Source organism: Nymphalis io, chromosome 22 (genome assembly GCF_905147045.1).
Source record: "Nymphalis io chromosome 22, ilAglIoxx1.1, whole genome shotgun sequence".
NCBI lineage: Eukaryota > Metazoa > Arthropoda > Insecta > Lepidoptera > Nymphalidae > Nymphalis > Nymphalis io.
In genome coordinates, this window is record NC_065909.1 from 9,311,646 (window position 1) to 9,329,196 (window position 17,551).

Sequence of the window (17,551 nt, forward strand, 5' to 3'; positions counted from 1 at the left end):
ATTAATATGAACTAGCAGTACTTGGTATTGCTGTGTTCCGGTTTGAATGGTGAGTGAGCCAGTGTAATTACAGGCGCAAGGGACATAACATCTTAGTTCCCAAGGTTGGTGGCGCATTGGTGATGTAAGCGATGGTTAACATTTCTTACAATGCCAATGTCTATGGGCATTGGTGACCACTTACCATCAGGTGGCCCATATGCTCGTCCGCCTTCCTATTCTATAAAAAAAAAAAATAACTACCCACTATCTCATTTTGCTCGCATATTCTTTTGGATAATTTCTTTGTGATGTACGTAGATACGTCCGTTATTAAATACCATATATTACTTTTCAGGAGCATATAAATATATAAAGAACATTAAATATTTCACAATTATAAAATTAAAAAAAAAGAAAATATTAAATTAAAACATATTATATTAAAGACAAAAAAAGACGAAAAAAGATGAAAGACGTAAAACTCATAGGAAAATTACTTTATTAACCTGAATAATACATCTTATAAAAAATATATTTGTTTTGATATTTATAAAGTAATATATGAAAGTGATATTTACAATCGTATATACAATTTGATTTGGTGGTTCCGTATCAACGTCCAGTCCTCGTGTCACATAGTTGTCGCATGTCAGGACGAGTTAGTTCTCCTCATCTATCTAAACCAGCCGGATTAATTAGACGCGTTACATAACGACCAATGTACATAACATACTAATTTATAGTAACGGTTGTGATTGTAAATTGAATGCTCGCGTTGTATATACCGGACATAACGGTAAGCAACACCGCTTTCAATTGATGTTACGCGATAGAAATCTTAGTGTAACTGATAATACAGTTTTTTAATGCTTTTTTTATAGAATAGGATGGCGGGCGAGCATATGGGCCACCTCATGGTAAGTGGTCACCAAATGCCCTTAGACATTGGCATTGTAAGAAATGTCAACCATCGCTTACATAGCCAGCCAATGCGCCACCAACCTTGGGAACTAAAATTTTATGCCCCTTGTGCCTGTAATTACACTGGCTCACTCACCCTTCAAACCGGAACACAACAATATCAAGTACTGCTGTTTTGCGGTAGAATATCTGATGAGTGGGTGGTACCTACCCAGACAAGCTTGCACAAAGCCCTACCACAAGTATAGTTACTTTATATTAAAACGTCCAGTGAGATTTTTATTTGCCATCCCTTTGTAGGTGCGATACACACGCGGCGAGGAAATTAGAGAGGTAACTGATATTGATAATGTATGTCCTCTCCCTTTTTGAGGAGAAGGTTTATAGCTTATTTCCACCACGCTGCTCCTATGCGGGTTGGTGGAATACACATGTGGCAGAAATTCAGATACTATCATATTCAATGATATATTACGCTGGCCAGGACATGATACAAACTGAACACTGCATAGACGCTGTATTAACTCATCACAAAAGAGCTGTTATTTACAATCTCGGAGCTGGAGACTCCCTTTGGGATATTTTTAACAAAGTTGGTATTCTTACGGCTACACAGCTTACGACAATTTTAAGTATATCTATAATAAGTAGATTTATTCGAAGAAACAGTAACAAACATTGTATAAATACGTAAAATATGGCTTATTGAATGAAGCATTATGATAAGCATAGATTGTAATAAAGTTGTAGAGTTAGCATTCGTTGATTTAAAAGCAGGAAATATTAAATCAATTGCATTTAATTATCCATGTAACTTGGCGGTTGAAAACTCAAACAACTAACTGAGTTACTTGCCGATTCTTTGCGATAGAATCTACATTCTAAGCCGGTGGTAGCTTTTAACTTAATTTAATCTTGTAAAATGATGATTCAAAAGTGTATGCAAGAGCCTAATTGGAAAAAATGTATATTGATTTGTAAGATTTATTTATTATTAGTAATAAGCTTTATTTTCCATTACAAACAAACATTATTTATTAGACATATCTTCTCCTCTCCAGCTAACTTCAATCTGAGAGAGATTTAAATACATAATCTGGGTAGGACTTTATTAAATAAGAAATAAAATCCAAGAGCTGGCGCTTATTTAGCTCAAAGGCTGATTCTAGCGGTGCAGAGAGGCAATAGTACCAGCGTCTTGGGTACAATACCACAGGACAATCTTTTAGCCGGCGTGTTTTTGCTTTAAATTTGTAATGTGTATTTTGTTCTTTTTTTTATTTTGTATTTTATAAAAAAAGTTCATATTTATATTATTTGGGTAGGTATGAATATGTTTTCACCAAGTCATAAACTTATATACCAATATCTATAACCTGATAATTTAATATAAATAAAAAAAAGTATATACATGTTTATATATTAATATTATAAATATGTCTAAATTATTATTCAGGTAATATATTAGGATTTTTTTTGTAATATATAAAGCGATTTGGTTTGTGTAATGTTTACTAGACGAGCATTCGATAATCTTATACATTTAAAGGTTGATTAAATCAATTAGTTCATTGCACAGACATTTTGAGCATGAACGTTAATTTGAATAAGGACGTGTGGGTCCCTTTTCTTATATCATAGGTATGCGGACGAGCATATGGGTCACAAGATGGTAAGTGGTCACCAACGCCCATAGACATTGGCATTGTAAGAAATGTCAATGCGCAACCAACCTTGAGATATGAGATGTTATGTCCCTTGTTCCTGTAATTACACTGGCGCACTCACCCTTCAAACCGGAACACAACAATACCAAGTACTGCTGTTACTCCATATGTCGTGCCATATTATTTATTTGCACACAAAAGCCTTCCGGTTAGAAAGTAAAATAAAATTACAAATAATGTTTATTCAGCTATAGAATAAGTTTAAAATAAAATAAAACAATACCGAGTTGCTCTTCTGGAGTTTGTAAAAATACTCCATGAAGACAGCGCTTATATTTTATTTCAAAGAATTCAGGAAGCCTTTGAGATTGTTTAGATTTATTTATTTTTATTTGTGTTTGTAACTTGCAAAGCTATTTAATAAATTTGTCAGCTGTAATATTTATATATAACGAAATTAAATACTTTTTAAGAATGTAAAATTATATTTTTCTATATATAAGATCATCAATTATCATTTAAATCAAGGTTATGATTGCATTAAGCCAAATGTAGATATATAAGGATGTTCGTTTTTTAATTAAATTAATTTGATCCACAAATTATTAACGGTAGCACGAATCTTATATCACTTATATATAAATAAAAAAAAAACAAACAGGAAAAGAAGGTGTTGACCTTTTTCTCCTGTTTGTCAAACGATTCTTTTTTTTGTATATATTGACGAACATTAAAGTTATCATTAAAAAATAAGAATAAAAGTAGAATATTCAAAACATACATATGAATAGAACGTATGTATGTCAATATTATATATATACTATGATTTTAATCGATGTTAGGTATGTATTATTGATAGACCGATCCTCAATCTGCATTTCAATTCCGAAATTGAACTGTCTCACCATTATTGTCAATTCTGTTTCACTCAAACGCCCTCAAACTTCCTTTGTTATTATGTGATCCTAGTATGTAGTATTATTATGTGATTCTACTCTAATATAAAAAAAAATTATATTAAGAATCTTAAGCTGCTTAGAAATATTATAATTTCTGGAGGATTAGAAGTTTCCTATGCTCTATTGCGTCATATATCCACTGTGATTTGTGAAATAAAAACTTTGTTTGTCGCGCAACCCAAATGACAACAAGGGATGTACTTTGAGTCGTTTTGATGTATGTTGAGTACTAAGTTCGAAGTTTCGAATACTTTAGAACTAAAACACACTAGGCTTAGATTGATAAAGTTTCCACGAGTTAAGTTGCGTGTGAGTTTTGTAAATATTTTACTTAATTATTTTACTTAGAACTTAATGAACAAAATGGTTTCGTAATAATGATATTGCGGAATCAAATTAAGCGAATAAATACATTTGTAATAGACTAAAATTAATATTTTTTTTTCGAATTCCGTGACCACCCGCCCCATCGAAATAAGAGAGTCAATCAGGGTAAGATATTTTTAATTAGGACTCCATTGGGATCAAGTTTTGGGCCATTTTTTTTTCTACAACAATTTTTTTTCAACAGTCTATAAATTAGCCGTTAAAGCGTAGGCAAAGCTAAAAATGTTTGCGGAATTTCATTGAAGAAGGCAACATCATGCTGAAGCAAGGATAAATTTTAAATAGCTCAAATTGTTCTTTTTTGACGAATGAATACATTTTTATATATAAAAGTAAGTGATAAGTATGTAAAAACTATAAACGTGGTAGAATTTTCCGTGACACGAAATGTAGGATTGTAATGATGTTTTATAATGACACTAAATTTACTACTAAAAAACCAATGTATTTTACTTTATTATGCAGGCAAACTGGCAAATTGTCACCCATGTATATTGACATTGTAAGAAATATTAAGTGTCTCTTACATCGCCAATGCACCACCATCACAACAACACTAAGCATTGTTGCTTGACGGTAGAATATATGGGATGTGTGATACCTACCTAGACGGGCTTGCACAAAGCCCTACCACCAAGTATAATGGTGCTTGTTTGGATCTCAACCCGCGAGTTTCAGTTAAAAGTTTTTTTTATTCACAGGCGTATATAACCACTTTGGCTGTACTGTAATTAATTTTAGTTTAACTGAAATATCTCAAAATAATTTTAAGCCATATTAGAACTTGGCCAAAACTTGTGCATTTCGTAAATTCAACTTTGTCGCAGTCTGCGTCGATTGCACTTTTAAAGTAAGGCAATTTATCACTATAATTAAGGCTGACGAAATTTTTCCTTTAGTTCGAAAGGGTTCTTAAGTTTCACAGCCATTTTTCTTCGGTAATACGATCTCTTAAGTTTAAAGTTTTAAAATTTCTTAAAGTTTCCTGAAGTTAATCTTTAAATTTTTAAGAGATTTGTTTATCTACTATTTTTTGTGTGGATCTTTTTATCATACTTAGGTCATTAGTGGATACTAACTGTAATAAAAAAATACAACGTATAAACTTAAATTATGTAATTTACTGCTTAATAAAATACAACAATAAAAAAACTACTTATATATTTTTAATAATTAACAATTATTCTAGGAATAAAACATATAACAATAAATATAATTTTAGAATGTCACCTGTATATTATGTACTGCGTTTTAGAGCGCCATCTATTTAAAGATTATTACATGATGCCGAACTTAATTATTCTTCTACTTGAATTCCGCTTCAGGCCGTTTATATTTCTTTTGTTTCATGAACGAACCACAACGTTATCAGCTATTCACCGCTAGATGACGAACAGCGCTACAGACGAAATGAAACGATATGAACTTTGACCAAGTAGCATCACTCTTTGGCACTAGATGGCGTTTACATAGCGAAGAGTTTGTCAAATTAAATAGATGGCGCTACGAATAGCTAAGTATTAGCTTATTTTTTAGAAAAGAATCACCATCGGGTGCTCAATTTGTTTTTATAATTCATCTCGGGGTCGGCGGTGAAGAAAAATATCGTGATACCTGTTAGGTCTAATTTTAATGAAATTCTCCTACATGTGTATTCACAAAACCGCATTGGTGCAGCGTGTCGTTGACCAAGGCGAGATTAGGGCGGCTCTAGAACAGCTTAAAAACAACAAAGCTCCGGGAGATGACGGAATCACAACAGAGTTGCTTAAGGCAGACGGGGCTCCGGTCCTGAAAGAGCTAGCAAGCCTCTTTAATTCCGTCATCCAACATAGCAAGACCCCGGAAACGTGGAGCGGGAGTGAAATGGTACTGTTTTACAAGAAAGGTGATAAAACCCTCTTGAAAAACTACAGACCAATCTCCCTCCTGAGTCACGTGTATAAGCTGTTCTCAAGAGTCGTCACGGACCATCTCGCCAGACGACTTGACGAGTTCCAGCCCCCGGAGCAAGCCGGCCCAGCTTTCGATCAGGCTAGCACCATGGACCACATCCATACTGTTCGGCAGATTGTGCAGAAGACCGAAGAGTACAATCAGCCGCTGTGTATGGCATTTGTGGACTACGAGAAAGCCTTCGACTCCATCGAAACCTGGGCAGTGCTCGACTCATTGCAGAAATGTCATATCGACTGGAGATATATCAAAGTACTGAGATGTCTGTACAACGCCGCTACAATGACTGTCCACATCCAGGACTGTAAGACGAAGGCGATCCAACTGCGCAGAGGGGTGAGACAGGGGGATGTAATATCCCCGGAACTGTTCACCAACGCGTTGGAAGACGTTTTCAAGACGCTGGATTGGAATGGGTATGTAGTCAATCTAAACAGCGAGTACATCTCACACCTTCGATTTGCCGATGCAGATATCGTCATCATAGCAGAGTCGCTGGAACAACTCACCGAAATTCTGCGTAGCCTAGGCGAGTCTTCCCGGTGTGTCGGTCTTGGTATGAACTTGGACAAGACCAAGGTCATGTTCAATAGGCATGTCATGCTAGGACCGATATACGTCGAGGGGAAACCTCTTGAAGTTGTCAGTGAATATACCTACCTAGGACAGATAATACAAGTCGGTAGGAACAACTTCGAGAAGGAAGCCGATCGAAGAATTCGCTTGGGATGGGCAGCATTTGGCAACCTTCGTCAAGTCCTCAAGTAGTCTATACCGCAATGAGTCTATACAGAAATGAGATTATCCGGAAAAGAACCGGAGTCACCGACATAGATTGCAAAATTAGCAGGCTGAAGTGGCAGTGGGCTGGTCACGTATGTCGTAGGATCAATGGCCATTGGAGCAGGCGAGTCCTAGAGTTCAGACCACGAATCGGCAAGCGCAGCGTAGGGCGCCCTCCAGCCAGGTGGACCGATGACCTTAAGAAGGTGGCGGGCACCAACTGGATGCGGAAGGCGGAGGACAGGGAGCTTTGGCGCACCTTGGGAGAGGCCTATGTTCAGAGCAGTGGGCAATGATTGGCTGTTGATGATGATGATGATGAAAAATGCGAAAACATATTACGCATTTTGATTCTAGACGAAACGTTCTGAGAGCGTGAGCTTAGTTTTTAAGCCATTGATGAACCGTAGCTTTGAGACCTATACTCCGGAAGGTAGATGATGAATATTAGGTAATAGAGTCGGTTGCATTAATTAAATGCGCATGAGATAATCAGAGATCGTTGTTCGTGAATAGATTTTTTTAAATATTCAAAGTGACGTAATTATCAGTCGAAATAAATAATGAAGTATTCATAAAACTATAATTAGAATATGAAATTAATAAATATCTTCATCATATTAAATCTTGATGTTCAATGTATGTTTAAAGTCGCTACCAATGATTAGTTTATGTATTATTTGACATACTAGGTAAATATACTATCGTTATTATTTCTTAATACTCTTTTTATATGTATATGTATATTAAAGTAAAATCAAAAACACATTTGAATTAGCTTTCACTTTTAAGTGCTTTTTATATTTTTCGTATAGTTTCTATTAAACTTTTAATATTCGTCTAAAAACAGTTAACAGTTAGAAAAGTATGAATCTGAGGAAAACCTTAAAATGAAAGTTTTATTTAGATCTAAAATATTCATTTAAAAATATTCACACCTCTTTTTCTTCTCTACATACAACTTAGTGTCATAACGTCGTATCCTTGCAATAGCTACGTTGAGCTACGACGTGCTACGAAAATGAATGAAAAATATTATTCTATTCTATAGTAGAAAAATAATATTTATTCTCTTGAAATATTAAAATTATGATAATAAGAAACGAACATATGTTCGAAATATTTGATTTATGAAATATTAAATAGAAAAATCGTGCAAAAATATTCTCGCTGAATAAAATGAAGGATTTGATTTAAATATTATATTGTATTATTTTATAATAATATCGTCCTTAGACGGTAGTAGGACAAAGCTCTTGATCTGGTATCTATTCTTTGTGTTATAAAATTATTAGCTACTCATTATCTTGCTAATTAGCCAACAATGGAATCCGAGTTGTTAAGTATATCCTTAACAGATTTAATTACATCGGTCCCTCTAATTAATAATAATTATCTTTCATGCCTGAATATAGCAATAAGTAGTATAGCTACTGATCGGTATTATTTTCAGTTAGTAGTTCTAAGCGAGATTGCTACTGGCCTGCGCTGGGTGTTAATTCTTACTATTTATATAATAAGGATTACTATTTATATAATAAGCCGAGATGGCCCTGTGGTAAGAACGCGTGAATCTTAACCGATGATCGTGGGTTCAAACCCGGGCAAGCACCACTGAATTTTCATGTGCTTAATTTGTGATTATAATTTATCTCGTGCTTTACGGTGAAGGAAAACATCGTGAGGAAACCTGCATGTGTCTAATTTCACTGAAATTCTGCCACATGTGAATTCTACCAACCCGCATTGGAGCAGCGTGGTGGAATAAGCTCCAAACCTTCTCCTCAAAAAGAGGAGAGGAGGCCTTTAGCCCAGCAGTGGGACATTCACAGGCTGTTACGGTTACGGTATATAATAAGGAAACATAATTCAATCTGATGTTAAGTGATTACCATTCTTTACATTCTTTTATTATATGATGAATGATACTATGAAAAAGAACTAAGAGTGAATGATCTTAGACCAATGTCCCTTGTACGTGTAGTTGCTCTAGTAGACGACCATATTACATTTGATGAAAGATAAATTTATAGCCTATATTCAAATATAAATATATATATAAACTTTATAAGACGGTCAAACTATGGAATGATTATTCGTTGATTGATCCAAACAGCACACATAAATTTATTGTATATTATTATTATTACATTCTAATGAAGAACTACTAACTACTTACTTTCTTACAGTTTTTTGGTAGAATTTACGTTCCGAATCTGTGTATATTGTTTTGTAAAATTACAATAATTGCCTATAAAAGATTTTTGATTTTGAATTACACACTTCAAACTGAAGTAGTAAGTATGGTATTGTAGAATATATAATGATTTTTTGATATCTACCTGTTGAGTAATCAATAAATAAATAAAAAATAGATATAAAAATAATAATAAATTAAATAATATAAATATTAAATAATATTTTACTGGTGGTAGAGCTTTGTGCAAGCTCGTCTGGGTAGGTATCACCCATTCATCAGATATTCTACCGCAAAACAACAGTACTTGGTATTGTTGTTTTGTGGTACAGGCACAAGGGACATAAAATTTTAGTTCCCAAGGTTGGTGGCGCATTGGTGATGTAAGCGATGTTTAAAATTTCTTACAATGCCAATGTCTATGGGCGTTGGTGACCATTTACCAACAGGTGGCTCATATGCTCATCCACCTTCCTATTCTATAAAAAAAAATGTTTGTAAAGCGGACATACAAACATAATTTGTTAATGGAGAGTTGATGGATCGGCCGCAGCCCGTTCCCATTGTCTTCGGAACGTCTACGTGACGGAGGGGCGGCGCTCGGCGATGCACCGGCCGACCGTCAGTCAGCTGTTCGCCCCGCGCTAAACGACTTTGCTTCTGTTCTGTCATAATCTCGTTATCAACAACTAAAGTTAACATCATAATTAAGCAAGCATCTACAACTAGTGTCTTTAAGTAAATCTGTGTTGTGTCTTTAAATAAAGAGCTTCTGTCCGTTAAAGCGTCCGTATAAGCTCTTTTCGTCACATCTAACTCACTAAACTCTCCTTCTGCTATAACTAACCACTATACACCCATATAGACTTGCACAGAATTCATTCACCAAAATTCAGTATTATATTATTGAGGAAGCGATTGCCTGAAAAAACTAAGGTGGGTTTCATATTAGTATAAAAAAAATTCCCATTCTATATAAAAATTGGCCAAGTGTAAGTTATAATGCACCACTACCGTAATAAGAAGTATTTTTTTTTTTCTAAGTAACGTATTGTTTATCTCCTGTATAGCTTACATTTTTGTCTCGATCTGACGCTGCCACCCCTGATTTATTAAGAAACAAAAAGGTCTTCTAAATATTTTTTCTAGATTTTTAACAACATATAAGAAATAGACAAGTTTACGGGAGCAAGACAGACTTTTTAAAAAAGATATAATATTTAAATTTTAAAATATTTAATTATAATTAAGTGACACGACTGAACAGCGGTTTATGCTCTAGTCGAATGTTCTTTTCCTTCTAACAAATCGTTTCCCAGGACATACGATCCCAAAGCATGGAATGACACAATGACTAACATTCCGCTGATTAAGCATTCACTTCTATAGTCTTCATGTCTTGGGCTAACATAACTAAATACACAACAAAAACTCAAGTTGTTTAGATTCTAAAGGAAATAGTCTGTCTATATGTAAAGAACAGGGAATAAGCCTTCTCCATGAAAATCAATATCTATATTTATATGATTCAATAAAGGAGGAGGACCTTGATGACCAGAAACAAATTAAGTTATACATGGAAATACTAATGATTGATTAATCAAGTTTCACTTTAATAAAGGCTTAATTTCTTACGGAACCCTAAAAATATAAAACGTTGAATTTGGAATAATAATTTTATTAACGTTTGGATAGACAGCTATCCGTTTTGTTCATGTGGACGGAAATATGGAGACAGACTTTTATTATTCCGCGGGAATATGCTTTGATCATTCTCAATAAACTTTAAGTATATAAAAGTAAAGTTAGATATGAAACTTAACTAAATATATCTCATTGCTGGGTAAAGACAACATCACAACAATCCCACAGGATTAGAAGCTTACGGATATTCTACAGATCCATTGATGGCGAATAAATATAATTACAATTTTTTTTTCAGAAACAGTATTCCTCAAAATATTTTAATATAATACCGAGATAAGTCATATATAAATACAATGAACTAACAAGTACAAACTTTCATTTTAAATTAATGCTCATGTACTCCTTCCTTCCGATCCTAGTCTTAGCTCAAAAAGTATTATGAATATTTTGTTAATATGTTGTTGTTGGAAAACATCATTAATTTTTTACTTGTTAATTTGTATTTATATTTCACTAGCGCAAAACTCGTGCTCAGCAGATGAAACACCTGCATCGGACTATCGTCCGGAGTCATATATTTGTATCCACAAAACAGCATAGCGACATAAGCTCCAAGACATTTAGCTAAAAAAGAATGAAAGCCCAGTCGAGAGACATTTACAGTATTACTTTAGATGATATAATATTTCTGGTTTAAATTGCCGAAATGAATATTGGTCAATAATACACAATAAATTCGCAAACATAATTTAAAATGGAAAATGGATGTCTCGTTTCCCTCTGACTCGCATTATTGATGATTGTTAATGATTGTTGAATGACAATTCATCAATTACCTTCATCAATCAAATAACAGGACACGGAACGGATTGAGTCATAAACATATATGTTATGTGTATGTGAAGTATATAAACAAAATATACTTTACGCCTTTATAAAAAATTTAAAAACGTTTTATAAATTCATTCGTTTATTCACATATTTTACTATTTTCTTTGATTTCAAATCAAATAAAATACGACATGCAAAGTAAATCATTATAAAATATAATTGTTCTAGACTTTTATGTTATGTTCGCTCGTCTTCTTGACTAGAAGATAATGATTAAGTTCTTACTCAGAGGTAAATCACGTGAAAACTATTTATTATTTATTCATTTGAGAATCGTTAGTCTGCATAACAAATAAAACATACAAAAAAATAAAAATATTCTGTTTATGTAAAAAGCAGAAATAAAAGACGTGATTTGAGATAAACGACTATAAATTAATTTTCAGCGGATTTTTCTATTTTATTTTTAAAAAGAAATAATAATTGTTTATAATAAATGTGACAGGAGTCGAACTTTTTTACTATATTTATACTGGCAGTAGCAAAAACATGCTTTCTTTCTTATGATTATATATATAAGAATTAATAATGTGCAGCCATATATAGCTTGCATTTTAGTAATATGACTTCATTTGCATGTGATTACATTCTGTGAATTTTTTTTGCTGTGCCAAGGGGCTTGAAATTATCATTGTTATTGAATTTTAAAAACTGTTTTATTGTTTCGAATCTATTAAACGTCATATCTTCGTAAACCTGTGCCTGCCCGACGTGTTTTGACCAATACATCGTTGTTGTTCGCAATTTCACACACGACATAAAAATAACGATGCCAATAAATTGCTCTATTTCTTCATTTGTAGTACTTACTGGCTTATAGTTATTTTCCTGCACAGATTTAAACTGACAAATTGGACTGCTCACCAATCAATCCAATCATATCGTGTAAACAAAAACTTAAAAAAATCAGCCGGTGATTCTATTTGTTGCATTGTGTCATGTAAATCTGCATTTACTTTGTTTAATTTAATAGTTTTAAGTTATTTTTATCGTATATTTTATAATTTTTCCATTTAATCAGCGCTTCTTTAGACTATTTACAGCTCCTTTTTACAGCGTGCATGTCTTGTAAAGGCGTATTATCATCGGAGTTGTCAAATACAGACTCAATTATATATGCTTTTTTAGGTATACGGGTAGAGGACTTCTCCTATTCCAGATCCGAATTGGAAACAGGCTCATCATCACTCAGGAAGCCATCACCTGCCATAAAAGCGAAAACGATCCATTTCTGTAAAATCAGAATGAAAAACTTTAGTGCATACGATTCCTTATACGACTGACAGTGACGCAGCTGGAACGCCTTTGAAGCCATACGATGCATTTAATTAATTTAAGTATTTACAAAAAACGGGCCAAAAACCAAACGAATACCAAAAAACACAAACATAACTAACAATAATATAGATCAAGGAGTACATGATATATTTAAGATGAAGATTTCACTTACCGTTTTGTATTTTTTTTTCATAAGTAAATGTTGTACCAAATTCGTCGGAATTTTTTGGGTGGCAGTTCTTTTTTTTTATATTCGCCGGGAGGGCAAATGACTCTACTCCACTTGATGGTAAGGGGTAGTAGAGTCCAAACGTGACGACGGCCAGTACAGACGGGAAAAACGCTCTGCACTAGCCGCCTTCGCCTTGCCGGCCCGCAAGATGCCTCTTCACGCCTCGTTTGAAGGAACCCGGGTTGTAAGAGGAGGGGAATACGTGAGCTGGTAAGGAATTCCATTTTTTGGAAGTGCGACAAAGAAAGGAGTTGCCAAATTTCTTTGTTCGCGATGGAATTGATGTCACAGTTAGGCGGTGACATCGAAAACGAGCTCGCGTGGACTTAAGAAGGAAGGGGGAAGCAGGAATTAAAGAGAATAATTCCTCAGAGCACTCGACGTGATACAGTCGATAGAATAAAACCGTAGATTTAGAACAAAAAAAAACACGCTTTTATACGATGTACATATTAATACGATACAATTTTATTATTGAAATGAACTCTAAAAAAAATAAAAACCATGAGCTATATGTGAGTTCGTATGGAGCAAGGGAAAGACTGCATTTGAACGATGTAGAACACCTTTACTGTATCAAATTAAATTAAATTATTATTAAATAGTATGTATCATTCGATCCACAATCACTTCGATGCTGGGGGTGTAAATAATTCGATTAGGAAGAGAGATTTATGTCCATCAGTAAAACGCAGTAATTTCAAGTGTATATAGTTTTGATATCTACACGTGGCGATGACCATATTATACGCATACGCACTTAATTTATTACGCCATTAGGTATAGTGATAGTTTATTCCTAAAGCAAATCCTAAAATGGTAAGATTTACTGTTCAAATTTTTCAAATTTTTTGATTCAATTATTTGATTTGACATATAAATATTATTTGAATAGAATAATAATATATTATTTTGTTTAAGTGAAATTAAAAAAAAACAACGTGCTTGCAACTTCGTTGCAAACAGAAGTTATCAAGCGTTTCAATACCCACTATAGGTCATTACTTATATTTCTATTTAACCCTCCCTTTGATTAAGCGTACAGCTTCTGTTAGGAGTGGGGACGATAATTAATATACAACGACTCAAGATCGAATTTGCGACGTTTACATCGCTAGGCAATCCGTAAGGCATTGCGCTAATGACGCTTTAAAAGCCATTGCGCCCAACGAAGATTCACTTCAAAAAGACTTCGTAAATATCATCAGAAATCGTATCATTTGTATCCACACGACAGATGGAAGAACGTTGCGATAAATCGTCTGACAGCATCCCATTTCTCACCGATAGTATCATGTTACACTGTGATTCCTCGTAAGGAAAATTTAGGCTTTTTTACATAACAATTTCTTTCCTCCGTTATATAATATATTCTCGTCAAACAAAATTACACATTTCTTTACATTACAATGTAATGAAACAGAATTTACATGTTCAATTATTAATTAAATATTTAAACATCATAATTAAAAATCGTGTCAAGAATGTAAGTACAAGTCAGGGTCGCGTACTAAGGTTTCGTTCCACCGTTGGTTTTGCTATTGTCTATAAATTGTATACCCCACTCGTAACAAAGATCAGAGAAGTCTATATATAATTAAAATAATTTACCAATATAGCAAACGTTTATGTAACTGTTTCTTTTCGATTTAGTGGCTAGTTCATATCTCGAGGTCCTGGGTTCAAGCTCCGGGTCGAGCCAACAAAATGTGATTAGATTATTCTGTCAGGCTATATTTAGTAACAGCCTGAAATTTTACCAAATTGATGTGTTAACAATCCCGTGACTCAGAAAGAAATGAACTCTGTACGGTCTTGTCGGATTTCCATCCCATCCGATTATAATAGAATGATGGATTGCGATGGAAAATAGTTTTTGTGCCACATTCTAGCACTATGATATATATTCTGTATAGTTGGATATCCTTCTTTGAGATATGCCGCCATGAAATAAGTCAGAGGACATTTTTCATCATCATCATCGATTTAAAAGGTCTTTAATAAAAATCGCAATCGACTTATTTTCGCATTTCAGTGCCTTTTCTGTTGTTACTGGAGTAAGATATTTTTTCTTTGAACTACTTGTACAATTGTCGACAATTATATATTATTTATTTTATTTTTAAGAATAATATATATATATATAAGGTAAAATATTATTTCGAATATAATATAACATTCTGTTTAAGCGGTTTTAATGAACAAAGTCTACGTTGATGAATCTATGTCGTTGATGTTTTGTAGAAATTTCAAGGATAGAGAGTTATTGAGATTTATGTGCCCCTGGATTGGAAGTAATGGAAAAACTTTGATCGAGTTTTCAGCTAGTTCTCTGATGTTTGGTATTCGCTGTGGGTACACCTGTGTAGGGTGGAAATCTGCGAAGTGAAAGTACTTCATTTGCATACGCAAAGTTTTTATAAAACGGCATTGTATGGGACGAGGAACCAATACCGACGTGATCTTTAATTAGATGATAGGTTTTATTGTGTTGCAGATAATTTAATTGAAATATATAAATATGAAATGAAATATATATGACAAGGGAACAACTCCGAGGTGATTTATAAAAATAGTGACGTCAGCAATCACAATCACCGTATCCATCAGGTTCGTCGCTCATACTCACAGATAACATAACAATAGTAGTAAAAACTTCAACTGATTAACAATATCCTTTTATTCGTGATATTACACGCGACATCTGTACTCTCCGACAGCTCGAGCAAGAATGAATAGAGTTCTGTCACGCGCCCGTATTAATACCAAACGAAAACTCGTACAAACAATGTTTTAAAACAACGAAATTAGTTGTGTGCTTATTTTTACATTTTATAATTAATAAATCTTGACAAATAATTAATAATTGACGGCTAAATTTAACTGTAGTTGTTTATATTATAAATCAATTTGTTAACTTAAGAGCAATGGCCAAAAAGCCGATATAGCCTTGTGGTTAGAACGCGTGGATCTTAACCGATGATCGTGGGTTCAAATTAGGGCAAGCACCACTGAATATTCATGTGCTTAATTTGTGTTTATAATTCATCTCGTGCTTGACGGTGAAGAAAAACATCGTGAGGAAACCGTGGTGGAATAAGCTCCAAACCTTCTCCTCAAAAGGGAGAGGAGCCGTTAGCCCAGCAGTGGGACAATAACAGGCTGTTACTGTAAGAGCAAATGCCTACATTCTAACCTCCTCATCCTTCTTGCCATCATTCCACGTGGTCATGATTTGAACATTAGCTTTGAATTATGATTTGTATGTACTGGATTCCCACTAGTGAGGAGTTTGAAAGTTACTAGTGTAACGCAACCGTGCCGGACACGCGCATCTGTTGTGTACTTGTTTAATACATGATTGTAGTTGTTGAAACTGTTAGGAAGACATCATTATCATCACCTTTATTATCATATAATCTACAACAATAATTAGTATTGTTGTGTTTCGGTTTGAAATGTGAGTGAGTTATATTAACTACAGATACAAGGGACATAACATCTTAGTTCCCAAGGTTGGTGGCGCATTGGCGATGTAAGTGATGGTTAACATTTCTTACAATGCCCAAGTCTATGGCGATTGGTTACCACTTAACATCTCGTGACCCATATGCTCGTTCGCTTATCTATTCTATAAAAAAAACCATCAACAAAAAATACTCAATATTACTGTATTATAGTATTATGGGGCCGATGTCTATGGGAGATGGTGATCGCGTACCATCAGGTTCTCCATGTGTCGGTCTGCCAACGATTCATATTGTCTATTCGTTTTTTCAAAAACATTGATTATTCTATTGATTGTAATTTTAATCGTTAAAAAGCAATATCATAAGAACTCTTTGTAAAAAAGGCCTGTATTATTTTTTAATTATTAAAAAATCGTTTAAAAAAAGATTGCAGATGGCTGTCGGTACGTGTGGTGTCAGGTTATACGAGTGTCCGAAGTGCAATACAAGTATATATTATATCGACCCGAGAAGCCTTATATAACTTTCAATAGACATTTGAGGGGCTTCTAGCGAGTTATGAAAACCGATCTCAACTTCTCGTTGTTTCCTCAGCGCTATAATATGTCCTTTTATAATCAAGGCCTGGCTTTGTCCTTGGTATTGCTGAAGCTGATGAGCGACAGTGAAAATTTACCATCATGCGGCCTGCTTTCGTCTGCCTCGAAAGACAATAAAAAAAACCGTCTGCACCTTCGTTATCTGACAAACGGTTTATTATTTATTTATTTCATAGGTAGGTAATACATGTATATTAATAAATTGGGGGACATGTGGGGGAGGGGTTAGGTACTCTTTGTCCTTTTTGTACCCCTGATAACGTATAGTTAAGACGTGGAAGCTTACCAAAGGACTAAGCGTAAGCAAATTCACTTTCGAATTTATAATATTGATTACGATTTTTTGAGTCGAGATAGTCCAGTGTTTAGAACTCATTTACGCGTTTCCCCACATAAGGTGAGGTGGTATGTGCGACTCGCCGGCGCTGATGGCCCCGGAATAACTAAGAAACCAGCGGTACCAACACCATCTTTACGGGGGACGACATGGGATCGCTTGCGCATACTACCCATGATGAGTAGGTACAACCCGGGCAAGCACCAATGATTTTTTATGTTCTTATTTGTTGACATCAATTTCAA